We start from the raw sequence: 14,221 nt of genomic DNA on the forward strand, positions 1-14,221 counted from the left end.
AGACTTGTAAATGCAATGCAAAAAAAATCTGTATACCTTTCATCCGGCTCCCTCAGAGGTGAACATCTCCTGACCACACTCCAATGATAAAAACGAAGAGACAGAAATGTGTACACTAGGACTAAACTACAGACAGCACTCAGATTCCGCCAGTTATTCCAATGAAGGTGCTTCTTCCACTTGATCATGATAGCACATTACACTTCGTTGTCACATCTCTTTCGTTTCCGTGACACTTCTTTTCTCTTTCCTAATTGTTCAAGATGTTGACAATTTTGAAGGATACTAGTAACCTATATTATAGAATGTCTCTCAGTTCACTTTTATCTGATGCTTTCTCATGAGTAGACAGGAGTTAAGCTCTCTTTTGGGGCAAAAACACCAGGGATGGGAAATTGATCACATCATACCCTGCTCTGTGTCTCCCAGGCAGACAGCATGGTCAGCTCTCAAGGCTCTGGACTGAGAAGTCTCCTGATTCTTCCTCCAACTGTAGATCTGACAATGGCACTCATGCCTGTCCCTCCCCCTGAATAGATTTTTTTACAAAATCTGTTCCTTTTCTCCAACAACACATTTTCACCAATGCCCTAAGTTTCAGTGTGCTATTTATCTTTCGGCCCAGACATGAAGGATGTTATTCAATATGGATAATAGGGGTCATGATCTGAGCCTTGCTCCGGCTCCTCTCGTGGTGGCTGCTGTTCCTTTGCTCCTGGTGTGTACCATCAAGGGAACTTTCCACAGCAAGCACTCTCTCTAATCCTCTCTGTGATGCATCTTGTAAGGTCGATGCGAGAAAAGCCCTCAAGATGTTTCAGACTTCCCCAGGTTTTGTGGTCATCATGGGATTCACTGTCTTGCAAGTGAACACTACCCTGAATGAATTCTAGTCACTATCTTCTGCCTGTGTCCTCTCCAAGTGAGCCAGAGCTCCCGTCTTTTCCTCAGGCTTTAGGATGCGTGCGTGGTTGCCCTGCAACCTCAAATCCCTTACGAGTTAGTGAAAAATTATGAATTCAAAGATTTTGTTTTCGGCTCTCCTTCTTAACTGCAAAGTGGGAGTGACAATCTTTCTGGCTCTTCACATCCTCAAAGGACCTCCTGGATGTAAACGCTCTGGTGCCAGCAGGTGGTGCCACAGGACGCAGTGAGCGGCATGCTCTCGGGGATCTCCTGGGCATCGTCTGGCAGATGTCAGCCAGGAAAATGGCCAGAGACATGGACGGGGGCTGGAGGACACCGACCCGACCTCCGCCGAGGCGGCTGTTCGGTCTCCCAGAGCCCCTTCCACTGCCTTGCCCCTGATTGGCAGGGCCTTCCTTGGGGCCAAGATCCAGGACGTAACTCCAGGGGCACAGGTGTCTGGCAGCAGGGCACAGGTGAGTCAGGGCACAGGTGTCTGGCAGCAGGCGGCAGGCCAGGAGCCTCTCTGCGCCTGGCCACCTCCTTGCCCGCGCCTCCTGGCGGCGGCCCTAAGGGGGCGTATTTCCGCTTGCCACGAGCTGGGCCATTGCGGGGACTCGCAGACTCGGACCTCCAGTGCCTTCCCTCACAGCGGCCCAGCTCCCTACAGGCCCGTGGCGGGGGGGCGTTGGGAACCGGGCCGGGGCCCCATGGAGAGCGAGACAGGGTCCAGGGAAGCTGGGCTTGCCCCGGCATCCTGGCCCTGTTTCATGCTGGAATGGAGAATTCAGGCAGCCGGGGCCCGTGGGGACGTAGGCACCCGAGGGATGAGGGGACGCTGCAGTCCCTAGGTGTTGGGACCATGGAGGAGCGTGTGCATGAAGCCAGGGCCAGGAGGGAGACCGAGCAGGCCCTGCTGCTTGTGGAGTTGGTGCTGGCGGTGGAAGACACCATGGTGGTGGTTGAGGTCATAGAAGGGGCGGCGGCTGACAACCGTGAGGAGGCAGAGGAAGAGAGGCAGAGGGAGGGGGAGTCTCAGGCGGTGGGGGAGGAGGAGGAGTGTGAGCATGAGGAGGACTCGGGGGAGGAATCTGAGGAGGGGGCGCAGTTTGAAGCGGACTACGAGGAGGCTGATGAGAAGAAGACTGACAACGAGGAATCTGATGAGGAGACCGGGACTGACGATGACAAGGAGACTGAAGATGACAGGCCTGAGGTGGACGATGAATCCAAGCAGGACGACGAGGAGGATGTGGTGATGGCTCACGAGGAACAGGGGGAGGCTGAGGAGGAGCTCGTCATGTCTGAGACAGAGTACATGCTTGAATAGGAGGCTAATCTTCAGGAAGAGGAACATAAGATGGAGGAGGCCATGGAGGAGGGCCAGGAAGAGGAAGACACCAGTGAGCTGCAAGACAAGCAGCAAGGGTCAGAGCATCCAGAGGCAGGGCTGAGTCCATTGGAGTGCCTGCTGGAGGCTCTCGAGGCACTTCGGGCAGACATGGAGCCCACCAATGGAAGAGGCAGGCAATCCTTTGTTATGTTCCAGATCAGGCTGGGTCAGAGAAGGCGCCATTGCCTGCAACAGCGAAGCGCTCACATGCAGGGCATCCGTGGCTTCTGGGCCAAGGCTGTATCCTTGCTGCTGTGGAGTAAGGACCCCAAGGTGATGGGGGTGGGGGGGACGTGGGGGGCTGGGGGTGGGGGGTCTGTGCCAACTGGGATGTGAGGAGGGCAGGGACGCTGTGGGGTATGGGCATCCCTCGGACAGCATTGGTGAACGCTCCCCACCCGTCCTGGGGTGGGAGTCGTGACAATGCTCATGCCCCGGTGATCGCCACAGCCTTGGGAGCCCGCTTGAGGATGGGCTTCTCCTGGGCTGGATCATCCCCAGAGGCAGCGAGTGTCAAGTGCGTGGGATGACATGTGGTCCGGGTCACACGTGGGAGTGGCAGCAGGGTCTCTGCACTGACCACAGCTACCGCAAAGCCCCTTTTCGCCTAGGCACACTGCTGCAGCCAGGGGGCTGCGTGTGCCCCCCTCTGACCTGGTCGTCCAGAGCCAGGGATGTGTGCTGTCCCGGGAGCAGCCCACTGTTCCTTGTCATAGGCCCACAGGCATGTGCAGTGGACAGGGTGCGGGGAGGGGCATGTCTCGGGACACACAGCTCCCGTCCCATGGAAGCACGCACATGGGCAGCAGCCCGAGGCCCAGTGGGCCATGCTCAGTGCAGCCTGTGCAGATGGCCTGGGAGCTGGCGGGAGGACGGGGCGCCAGGGCCATGCTGCTGTGCGGGCCTGCGGTGTTGTTCTAGCTCTCGCATCTTCAGCCCCAGAAGTGTCCTTGACCTAAAACAGTTTGGGAACCACCCCCAGCTGTCAGCCGTGATCAGTGAGCAAGATCTGTGCATGCTTCCCTTCATGACGAACCTGAAGGTCTGGCCCAGGGCACGAAGAGGGTCCTGGGACAGGAGGCGAGGGGCTAGGACACGTGATTCGTGAGCTGAGGCTGCAAGGGGGAGGCCTCAGAATAGAGGTGTCACCACACTCCCCGGGAACCCCCAACCCCGTCCCTGTGTCCCCCACTTGTCGGCAGGTGCAGGAAGTCACCTTTCCCAGTGCTTGCCGCAGGATCCTGCTGTTCTTTGGCAGGAACTCCTACTTCCAGAATGAAGTCCTCGTGAAGGAGTATGTCATCAGTGCTGCTGGTAAGACAGCTCGGCATGACTGCCTGCCGGCCTGCCTGCCTGCCTGCCGGCCTGCAGGCCTGCCTGGAAGCGGCGGGTGGACGGTGGAAGCGGGTTCACTGTGCAGCACTGTCTCACGTGCCGGTTGCCCTGCAGGCTACAGAGTGTCGCACTCCACTCCCATCCAGTGGTCCCAGCACTATGAACGAATGGGAAGCCTACCGCCGCCAGCACCACGACAACGGCCTTAACTTCTTCAACTGGTTCTCTGGCCACAACCTTGCCGGGTCAGGCAGGATCGCTGAGGTGGGGCCCTGTGACAGACTGGGTCAGTGAGCTCGCTGGGTCCCCCAGCTGCTACGGGTGGGGATGCGAGTCCTGCTCTCTCTTTCCTGCCAGATCATCATGGATGACCTGTGGCCCAATGTCCTCAAGTACTATGAGAGGAAGAAGGCACTGGGAGAGGGAAGCCACAGGAGGAGAGGTGAGCACCCGAGGGTGCGGGTGTCGAAATGGGGGGTCTCGGGTGACTTTGATGACACACTGAGGCTGTGGGTGGCCCTGACAGGGAGTGACCACAGGTCAAATTGGCATCATCCCCCTGAACCAGGGAGGCTGGGGAAGGGCCGTGCCAAACGGCTCATGCCTGGGAAAGCTCAAGGCATTGGGAAAGGGCTCTGGCATTGGGAATGAGCCGTGCCAGAGAAGCAAAGCCAGCTGAGCTGCACCACCTGTGCGAATGGTCCTGGTGGGGCCCTGAACCCCGTCCTCTGATGCCCGAGTACCACCAGACTTGTGGGCATGGCGAAGGTGTCCCTGGCCACCCCTGACACCATGCATAGGTGAAACTTTGCAACAAGGCACTAGGCTGGGGTGGAATCACTGCAGCGATCCCTTTAGTCTCCACTGGCGTCCCCACCACCGCCTAAAAGGCACACAGAGAACCCTGGCCAGCATGCCGACATTAAGGAGCACGAGTTTGAATTCCGTGGGTGCGTGCGTGGAGGAAACCTAAAGGCAGAACCCTCCACGCTCCTAGGGGGTGCTGCGGGGGCCAGGAGAATCATAGCCATTGGAGCCAGGCCAAGAATCACTCGTGCGTCGGCCCCTTGGCCCAGAGACCATACAGACTTGTGTCATGGCCGCCTGGCTGTCTGTGTCCCTGCGTGTACATGAGACCCTGGGTATTTCTGTCCCTGCCAGGGAGCTTCAAGATGCTGAGATGAATATGAGGCGACGGCACACTTGTCCACAGCTGTTGCAAACAGTGGTCAACATGGCTCTCCTGCATAGGAGATCGCTGAGGACAATGGGGTGGTGCTGACACATCAGACAGATGATGGGGCTCCAGGAAATTTCATTAAAAGTTCGAAACACAAGATCGTGTGCTTCTCTGTGTGTGTGCGTGTGTGAATGTGTGTTTGTGCACCGGTCTGCAGGGCCCTGCTTTTTTGGGCGACCTGCGTTTTCCCGAAACATGGCAGCCTGCTGTACAACTGAGGTTTACCTCTGTGTCCCGACATCAACAGCCTGGGGAACAGGTGGACCCGCAAGCCAGCCGAGAGGACTTGACCCCACTGGCCAACCTCATCGGAGGGGGCAGCGCACTGCCCCATACTGTCAACTGTTCTATGCCAAGAGAGCAAATGAGGAGAGTCCATGACCTGACTGGGGTGTAAGTCTTTCCTGGGGAGATTACAGAGTTCAGGGGAAGGCAGTGAGTGATGGACCAGGGCCTAAGAGTCCGGTACTCAGTTTGGCTGCATGGTGATGACAGTCTTGTGTGGTGGGGGATGCTCACCTTAGAGACTCAGCCAAATGTGTTGCATGAATGCATAGGGAGCAGGGCTCACCCATTACGATTCTGCTGAAGCCAGTGCCAGTGCTCTCCATTGGTGGGTTAACGTGCTCACTGCTGATGAGACCTTTGGCTCCTCAGGAACAGAAACATCTTAGGATGTTCGGGACCACCAATCAGGTCTTGAGCCAGCAGTACGGGTGAGGGGCCAGGGGCAGGTGTAGATGAGGAATGATGACACTGTGTTTCAGGCCCAGGTCACCAGGCAAATTCATCAACTGCAGAACAGAGTTATGCATGCAAGCACTTGTGCAGTCAAAGCATACCGCCTCAGTCACCGCACAACAGACACTCACACTGACGCCTGTGCATGTGCACCCATGTACACACACACTCCTGCTGACCTGCACTAGCTTCCTCGCCTGTACTGAAACCAACACTCATGCTGACACCCACACTCACTTGTACCTGTTTAGAGAGATGCTGGCATCGTCTCGCACTCAGCTCTATCACCCATAATGACCCACACCTCAGTCCCTCCTGCTGCCACACAGGCACAACCATACTGATGTGTGCTCTTTTCCTGAGACTGCCTGACACCTACTATTACCTCACCAGCACACTGCGACTGACACACACACTGCCACGTACTCACCTACATCATGACAGCTCTTTGACACCGGCTGCTACTTACACACTCTCTCCCTCTTTCTATTTTTTTAAACTTTTTTTTCTTTATTTATTTATGATAGTCAGAGAGAGAGAGAGAGAGAGAGAGAGAGAGGGGCAGAGACACAGGCAGAGGGAGAAGCAGGCTCCATGCACCGGGACCCCGACGTAGACTCCAAACCAAACTGCTGCGCCGCCCAGGGATCCCTCTCTCCCTCTTTCTGACACCCATTTCTGTACTGACACACACTCACACCTACACACACACACAAACACACACACACACACACACACACACATAATCCCTTGCCTATGGTGACACGATTTCTCATCCTGGCATTCACCCACTTACTGGCACTTACCCATATGCTCAATTGGAACAGGGAAGCACAGCCCACACACACTCACGTGCCAGCACACACCACTCACACACATAGCTATGGACACACAGTCACTCATACTGATGTACACGCTCATACCTTGGGACATACACACACATAGGAACCTGTGTGTGAAACACACTTTCCTGCTCCTTCGACATGCATAAACTCGTGTACTGTTCGATACCCACGCTCCTACTGACCCTCACACTCACCCCCTGGAACCGACATATGCTCACACGATCCCAATGAATGACCCACTCCCTCAAGGATGGGCCGGCATCGACACAAGCTCCCTCGCGCATAATCAATGGTAAGTCAAAGTCCTATAAAGAAATACAAATTTGCGAAATGTAAGTACATGGACAATTTAAATAGTTTTCAGTTTAGTTAGTAACTCTTGTTTTTGCTTTGAAAATGATCGAACAAAAAAAAAAGAAAATGATCGAACAGACTGACTTACACAAAACCAAATATTACTCTCTGTTTTGGAAAACATTTTGCGTCAAGATAGAAGTCTATCACATCAACAACTGAAACAGCTGTGGACTGAGCTATACAAGAGCAGAGGGTGTTTTGGCTATTTGTGTTAATGAATGACGTTCTGCTAGCTGAAATCACTCTAGATGCTGATAGCATAGGTGTGTTCAATGGAATCCCAAGCAACAACAGTCACTTACTATATACAAAAAGTGAATGGAGAGTGAATTAAAAGAGGTTGACAGAATGCATTCAAAGAATACAGTCCAGCTATATTCTACACATAAGACAATCACTTTTATTCAAAAGCCATAGATCATATCAGATGACAGAAAAGCACATTTCATACAAATACTACCTAAAAAGAGAAGTGCTTATAGCCTTAGACAAAATACAGCTTTAAACCAAAAATTTAAGATAGCAAGAAGAGAAATACAAAGTATCATGTAACAACACACAATGAACATATACGAACCAAAACTAATGAAATTACAAGTAGAAATACAAAGCCCTAAAAAATGCTTAAGGACTCCAATGCTCTCCTCTTAATGCAATCGCAGCATGGTGAAATACAAGACTGCCATGACACAATATACCAGAAGTATACATGATACTCTACCCAGTAACACTGGCATATACTTGTTTCAAAGTGCACAGAGGACATTCTCCACATTACACCACATATCAGGCCACAGATAAAATCTCACTAGACTTCAAAACATACAAATCATATAAAGCATCTTCTCTGACCACAGTGAGAGGAAATTAGAGATCAATAACGGGAACAAAACAGAAAAATTAGAAAATTTGTGGAAATTAAACAATATAGACAAAACAACCAGTGAATCAAAAAGGAAATCAGAAGGGAAATTGGAAAATACTTGGAGATAAATGCAAACAAACAAAACAATACATCAACACTTAGAAGCTAGAACAGTGTATGCTAAGGCGGAAACTTGTATTTGTAAATGCTAAACTCAAAACGTTTTTCGCAAAACACCTAGCTTGACAACTTAAGGCGGTAGAAGAGGATAAAACAAACACGTGGAAGGCAGAAGGAAGGAAATACAAAAAAGGTTAGAGCACTGATGGAAAAGAAATGACAAAAGCAACAAAAACCAGTTCTTTGAAGGATTAACACAATTGACAAACCTTTAACTACTTTGCTTAAGAAACAGACAAGTCTCAATTTGATGAACTACAATTTGACAATGGAGTCACTATTACCTATTTTACAAATTAGACGACTCAATTACGATCAGATATAAAGCGGCATGACAGACAATGACACAAAAATATAGCGATTATAGGATACTATGAAAATTACAGACATGGTGTTTTTAAAAACAAAATTCTTGCTGATTTGAATTAAAAATTGATCAATTAAATTTGATCTTTTTAAAAGATTTTATTTATTCATGAGACAGAGAGGTAGAGAGAGAGAGAGAGAGGCAGAGACACAAGCAGAGGGAGAAGCAGGCTCCATGCAGGGAGCCAGATGGTGGGATATGGGACTGGATCCAGGGACTCCAGGATCAAACCCTGGGCCAAAGGCTAGTGCTAAACTACTGAGCCATCCAGGCATTCCAAGACCTTTTGATTTTTAAATGTGTTTTTTTTCTTTTTTTTTTTCTTTTTTTTTTTTAAATTTATGATAGGCACACAGTGAGAGAGAGAGAGAGAGAGGTAGAGACACAGGCAGAGGGAGAAGCAGGCTCCATGCACTGGGAGCCTGACGTGGGATTCGATCCCGGGTCTCCAGGATCGTGCCCTGGGCCAAAGGCAGGCGCCAAACCGCTGCGCCACCCAGGGATCCCGATTTTTAAATGTGTTGACCACCATTACTTACCTCTTAGTATTGCTCTCACTGGACCCCATAAGTTTGGCAGTTCTATTTCCATTTTCGTTTGTATCAAGCAATATTTTCCTAGTTTCCCTTGTACGTACTTCTTAGACACCTTCGTTATTTCAAAATTTGGTTTCCAGGTACCTGTGAATTTTTCCATTTGCCCTTCCAGTCTTGATTTTAGTTTTATCCCATTAGTGGGGAAGGTACATGATATGAATTCAATTTACCTAAAGCCTTTTCTAATATCTAATGTTATGCTACGTACTGGTGGAGATAACAATGTGTAAATATGGTGTCCATATGCATTACAGGTAACTATGAAAGAAACTACAGGTAAGGAGTTTTTATAAATGTGATTTTTGAACAATGGCAACATACCTCAATTTTTTGCACAATTTCTCTTCAGTTATTATACCAACAGCAGCCCCCGTTTTAGTTGAAGAGTAACACATTTATTTATTGTTTTCTAATTTGAGTATTGACATAGTTGTTACATTAGTTTCAGGTGTACAATATACTGATTGGACAGGTCTAAACTTGTGGTATTCTCCTTCAAGAATGGCTGCCATCTGTCCCCATTGTGGTCACAATATCATGGACTGTGCTTTTTATTCCTTTTCTTTTTTTAAGATTTTTATTTATTCATGAGAGACACAGGGAGAGGCAGAGATACAGGCAGAGGGAGAAGAAAGTTGCCTGTGGGGAGCCAGATGTGGGACTGGATCCCAGCAGTGCAGGATCACGCCCTCAGCTGAAGGCAGCTGCTCAACCAGTGAACTACCCAGGCATCCCTGTGCTATTTATCTTTGAGACTTATTTGTGCCATAATCGGAAGTCTGATATACTCCCCTCACCCAGTGTGACCATTCTTACATTCGCCTCTGGCAACCATCACTTTGTTCCATGTGCTAATGGATATAATTCTGCTTTCTGTTTGTTACGGGATTCCAGCTCCAGCTGGGGTGGGTCTCTCAAAGGAAAGGCCAGAGTCCACAAATGACGAGACTGGTGCACACACACAGAGTCAGGGTGCATACATCTTTTCCTGGTGATTTCGGAGGGGCTTTATTTACATCATTTTACATTGCCTTGTTTTCCCAGGTTCTGTTTCAGTAGATAATTATATTTTCCATTTTATCGCAAGCACCTTAGAGCATTCTAAAGGTTAAGAATTATAACCAAAGTTAAGACATACTTAGATAATAATACACTTATGCCTGGTGACTTCAATATAGCGCTTCCTAAAATCGACAGATTTGCTAAGCAGAGCATCTCCAAAGCAACAAGAGCTTTAATTTGTTTATCTTTTAATAATAATTTTATTTTTTCTTGGTGTTCAACTTGCCATCATACAGAATAACACCCAGTGCTCATCCCGTCAAGTGCCCCCCTCAGTGCCCATCACCCATTCATCCCCATGCACCGCTCTCCTCCCCTTCCAACACCCCTAGTTGGTTTCCATGAGTTAGGAGTCTTTATATCCTGTCTCCCTTTCTGATATTTCCTACCGATTTCTTCTCCATTCGCTTATATTCCCTTTCACTATTATTTATATTCCCCAAATGAATGACAACATATAATGTTTACATATAATGTTTGTCTTTCGCTGATTGACTTACTTCACTCAGCATAATACCCACCGGTTCCATCCCCGTTGAAGTAAATGATAGGTATTTGTCATTTCTAATGGCTGATTAATATTCCATTGTACATAAACCGCATCTTCTTTATCCATTCATCTTTTGATGGACACCGAGAGTCCCTCAACAGTTTGGTAATTGTCCACACAGTTTTCCAGAGTGGCTGGACCAGTTCACCAACAGTGCAAGAGGGTTCCGTTTTCTACACATCCTCTCCAACATTTGCGGTTTCCTGACTTGTTGATTTTCCCATTCTCACTGGTGTGAGGTAGTATCTCATTGTGGTTTTGATTTGTATTTTCCTGATGGCAAGTGATACAGAGCTTGTTGGCCATGTCTATGTCTTCCTCTGTGAGATTTCTCTTCATGTCTTTTGCCCATTTCATGATTGGATTATTTGTTTCTTTGCTGTTGAGTTTAATAAGTTCTTTATAGATCTTGAACACTAGCCCTGTATCTGATATGTCTATTGCAAATATCTTTTCCCATTCTGTAAGTTGTCTTTTAGTTTTGTTGACTGTATCCATTGCTGTGCAAAACCTTCTTGATGAAGTCCCAATGGTTCATATTTGCTTTTGTTTCTTTTGCCTTCATGGATGTATCTTGGCAAGAAGTTACTGTGGCCAAGTTCAAAAAGGGTGTTGCCGGTGTTCTCCTCAAGGATTTCAATGGAATCTTGTCTCACATTTAGATCTTTCATCCATTTTGGGTTTATCTTTGTGTATCTTGAAAGAGATTGGTCTAGTTTCATTCTTCTGCATGTGGATGTCCAATTTTCCAGGCCACCATTTATTGAAGAGAATGTCTTTCTTCCAATGGATAGTCTTTCCTTCTTAAACATTTTTTTTTATTTTTTTTATTTATTTATGATAGGCACACAGTGAGAGAGAGAGAGGCAGAGACACAGGCAGAGGGAGAAGCAGGCTCCATGCACCAGGAGCCCGATGTGGGATTCGATCCCGGGTCTCCAGGATCGCGCCCTGGGCCAAAGGCAGGCGCCAAACCGCTGCGCCACCCAGGGATCCCCTAGTCTTTCCTTCTTTATTGAATATTAGTTGGCCATAAAGTTCAGGGTCCACTTCTGGGTTCTCTATTGTTTTCCATTGATCTATGTGTCTGTTTTTGTGCCAGTACCACACTGTCTTGCTGACCGCAGCTTTGTAGTACAACCTGAAATCTGGCAGTGTGATGCCCCCAGATATGGTTTTCTTTTTTAAAATTCCCCTGGCTATTCGGGGTCTTTCTGATTCCACATAAATCTTAAAATAATTTGTTCTAACTCTCTGAAGAAAGTCCATGGGATTTTGATAGGCAGTGCATTAAACGTGTAAATTACCCTGGGTATCATTGATTTTCACAGTATTAATTCTGCCAATCCATGAGCATGGAATATGTTTCATCTCTTTGTGTCTTCCTCAATTTCTTTCAGAAGTGTTCTATAGTGTTTAGGGTATAGATCCTTTATCTCTTTGGTTAGGTTTATTCCTAGGTATCCTATGATTTTTGGTGCAATTGTAAATAGGATTGACTCCTTACTTTCTCTTTCTTCAGCCTCATTGTTAGTGTATAGAAATGCCGTTGATTTCTCGGCATAGATTTTGTATCCTGCCATGCCGCCAAATTGCTGTATTAGTTCTAGCAATCTTGGGGTCGAGGATTTTGGGTTTTCTATCTTGAGTACCACGTCATTGGCGAAGAGGGAGAGTTTGACTCCTTTTTGCCAATTTGAATGCCTTTAATGTCTTTTTGTTGTCTGACTGCTGAGGCAAGGACTTCCAGTACTATGTTGAATAGCAGTGGTGAGAGTGGACACCCTGTCTTTTTCCTGATCTTAGGGGAAAGGCTCCCAGTGCTTCCCCATTGAGAATGATATTTGTTGTGGGCTTTTTGCAGATGGCTTTTAAGATGTTGAGGAATGTTTCCTCTATCCTTACACTCTGAAGAGTTTTGATCAGGAATGGATGCTGTATATCCTCAAATGCTTTCTCCACATCTAATGAGAAGATCATATGGTTCTTAGCTTTTCTCTTGCTGATATGATGAATCACATTGTTTTACGAGTGTTGAACCAGTCTTGTGTCCCAGATAAATCCTACGTGGTCATGGTGAACAACCGCTGAGCCACAGCAGCTGCCCTCTCCTTTATTTTTAATGGATAATTTCGCTAGATGGAGTATTTATGATTGGCAATATTTTTTTTAGCACTTTGATTATATCATCCCACTTTCTCCTTGCTTGTAACGTTTGGAGTGAGAGATCTGCTCATCAATTATCCAATTGGTTTCTTTGTGTATTATGGTCTCCTTTTCTCTTGATGCATTTAGGATCTCTCTTGGTCTTTGATTCTTGAGTTTTATGGCAGAGTGTTGGAGAAGATCATTTGAACCATAGGAATTGGGATCCCTGGGTGGTGCAGCGGTTTAATGCCTGCCTATGGCCCAGGGCGCGATCTTGGAGACTCAGGATCGAATCCCACATGGGATCCCAGTGCATGGAGCCTGCTTCTCCCTCTGCCTATGTCTCTGCCTCTCTCTCTGTGTGTGTGACTATCATAAATAAATAAAAATTACAAAAATAAAAAATGAACCATAGGAATGGGGTAGTGTGTATCTTCATGGTTTTGGATTTCATTCGCTCCCCAGTTTGGGAAAGTTCTCACCCACTATTTCTTTAAAAAAAACTTTCTACTGCCTCTCTCTCTCTCTTCCCCTTTTGGATTTCTAGGGTTTGGGTATTGTGATTTTTCAGTGGTGCTTCATAGGTCTAGGAGGCTTCTTTTACTCTGTTTATACAGGGGTATTTCATACTGGGCTATTTCAAGGTTCCTCTCCTGTTTTACTGATTCTTTTCTCTGTTTGGTCTCTCCTGATGTTGGTGTTCACTATTGAATTCTCTATTGTGTTCACTGGGTTCTTCATCTCCAGAATTCATTTGCTTCTCTCTTTGTGATTTCTGTCTCTGTTAATGTTACATTTGTCTTATGTATTTCTGTTATTGCTGATGTCAATGAATTGTCTTCCTGTGGTGTTTCTCTAGCCTCTCAGTTTACTTAAATAACACATTTGAACGCTTCATTTGACCGTTTTCCTACCAGCAGTGGTTCCTTTCTCTCCATAGCCTCACCAACATTTTTTTTTAATTTTTTTTATTTATTTATGATAGTTACAGAGAGAGAGAGAGAGAGGCAGAGACACAGGCAGAGGGAGAAGCAGGCTCCATGCACCGGGAGCCCGATGTGGGATTCGATCCCGGGTCTCCAGGATCGCGCCCTGGGCCAAAGGCAGGCGCCAAACCTCTGCGCCACCCAGGGATCCCCTCACCAACATTTTGTTTCATGTGTTGTTGATTCTAGCCATTTGGACAGGTAGAATGGAATACATGTGGTAGTGCTGATTTGCATTTCCCTGATGATGAGAGATGTTGTGCATGTTTCCATGTCAGGTGTCGGTCTGTTGGCCATTGGGATGTCTTCTTTTGAAAAATGATTCTCTGGTTCTCAGATTTTCTGCCCTTCTTTCAATGAAGTTATTAGTCTTTTTGACTAATCATTCTTTATGTAGATTGGGCACTAAACCCTTATTAGGTATATTTCTTCCACTCAGTAGACTGATTTCTGATTTCTTTATGGTTCCCTCCTGTATGCCAAAGGTCTCTGAAATTTTGGTGTCATTTCAACAGTTTTATTTTAGTTCTGTTGCCTTGCTATGGGAAGTGAGGGATTTTTTTAAATCATGAATGGATGTTTGAGATGTACTGATTTTCATCTTTCATTTTGGTTGGGTGGTGCATCGCACTGATGGCTGATTAATTTGC

The 14,221-nt window shown here is 47.4% G+C and overlaps 1 pseudogene; it reads left to right on the top strand.

The window, feature by feature from the left end:
- Positions 1–2,266: 2,266 nt before the first annotated feature.
- On the top strand, positions 2,267–4,285 carry LOC144309407 (testis-specific Y-encoded protein 3-like; annotated as a pseudogene).
- Positions 4,286–14,221: the final 9,936 nt, after the last annotated feature.

The sequence above is a fragment of the Canis aureus genome, chromosome Y (genome assembly GCF_053574225.1).
Source record: "Canis aureus isolate CA01 chromosome Y, VMU_Caureus_v.1.0, whole genome shotgun sequence".
Lineage (NCBI taxonomy): Eukaryota > Metazoa > Chordata > Mammalia > Carnivora > Canidae > Canis > Canis aureus.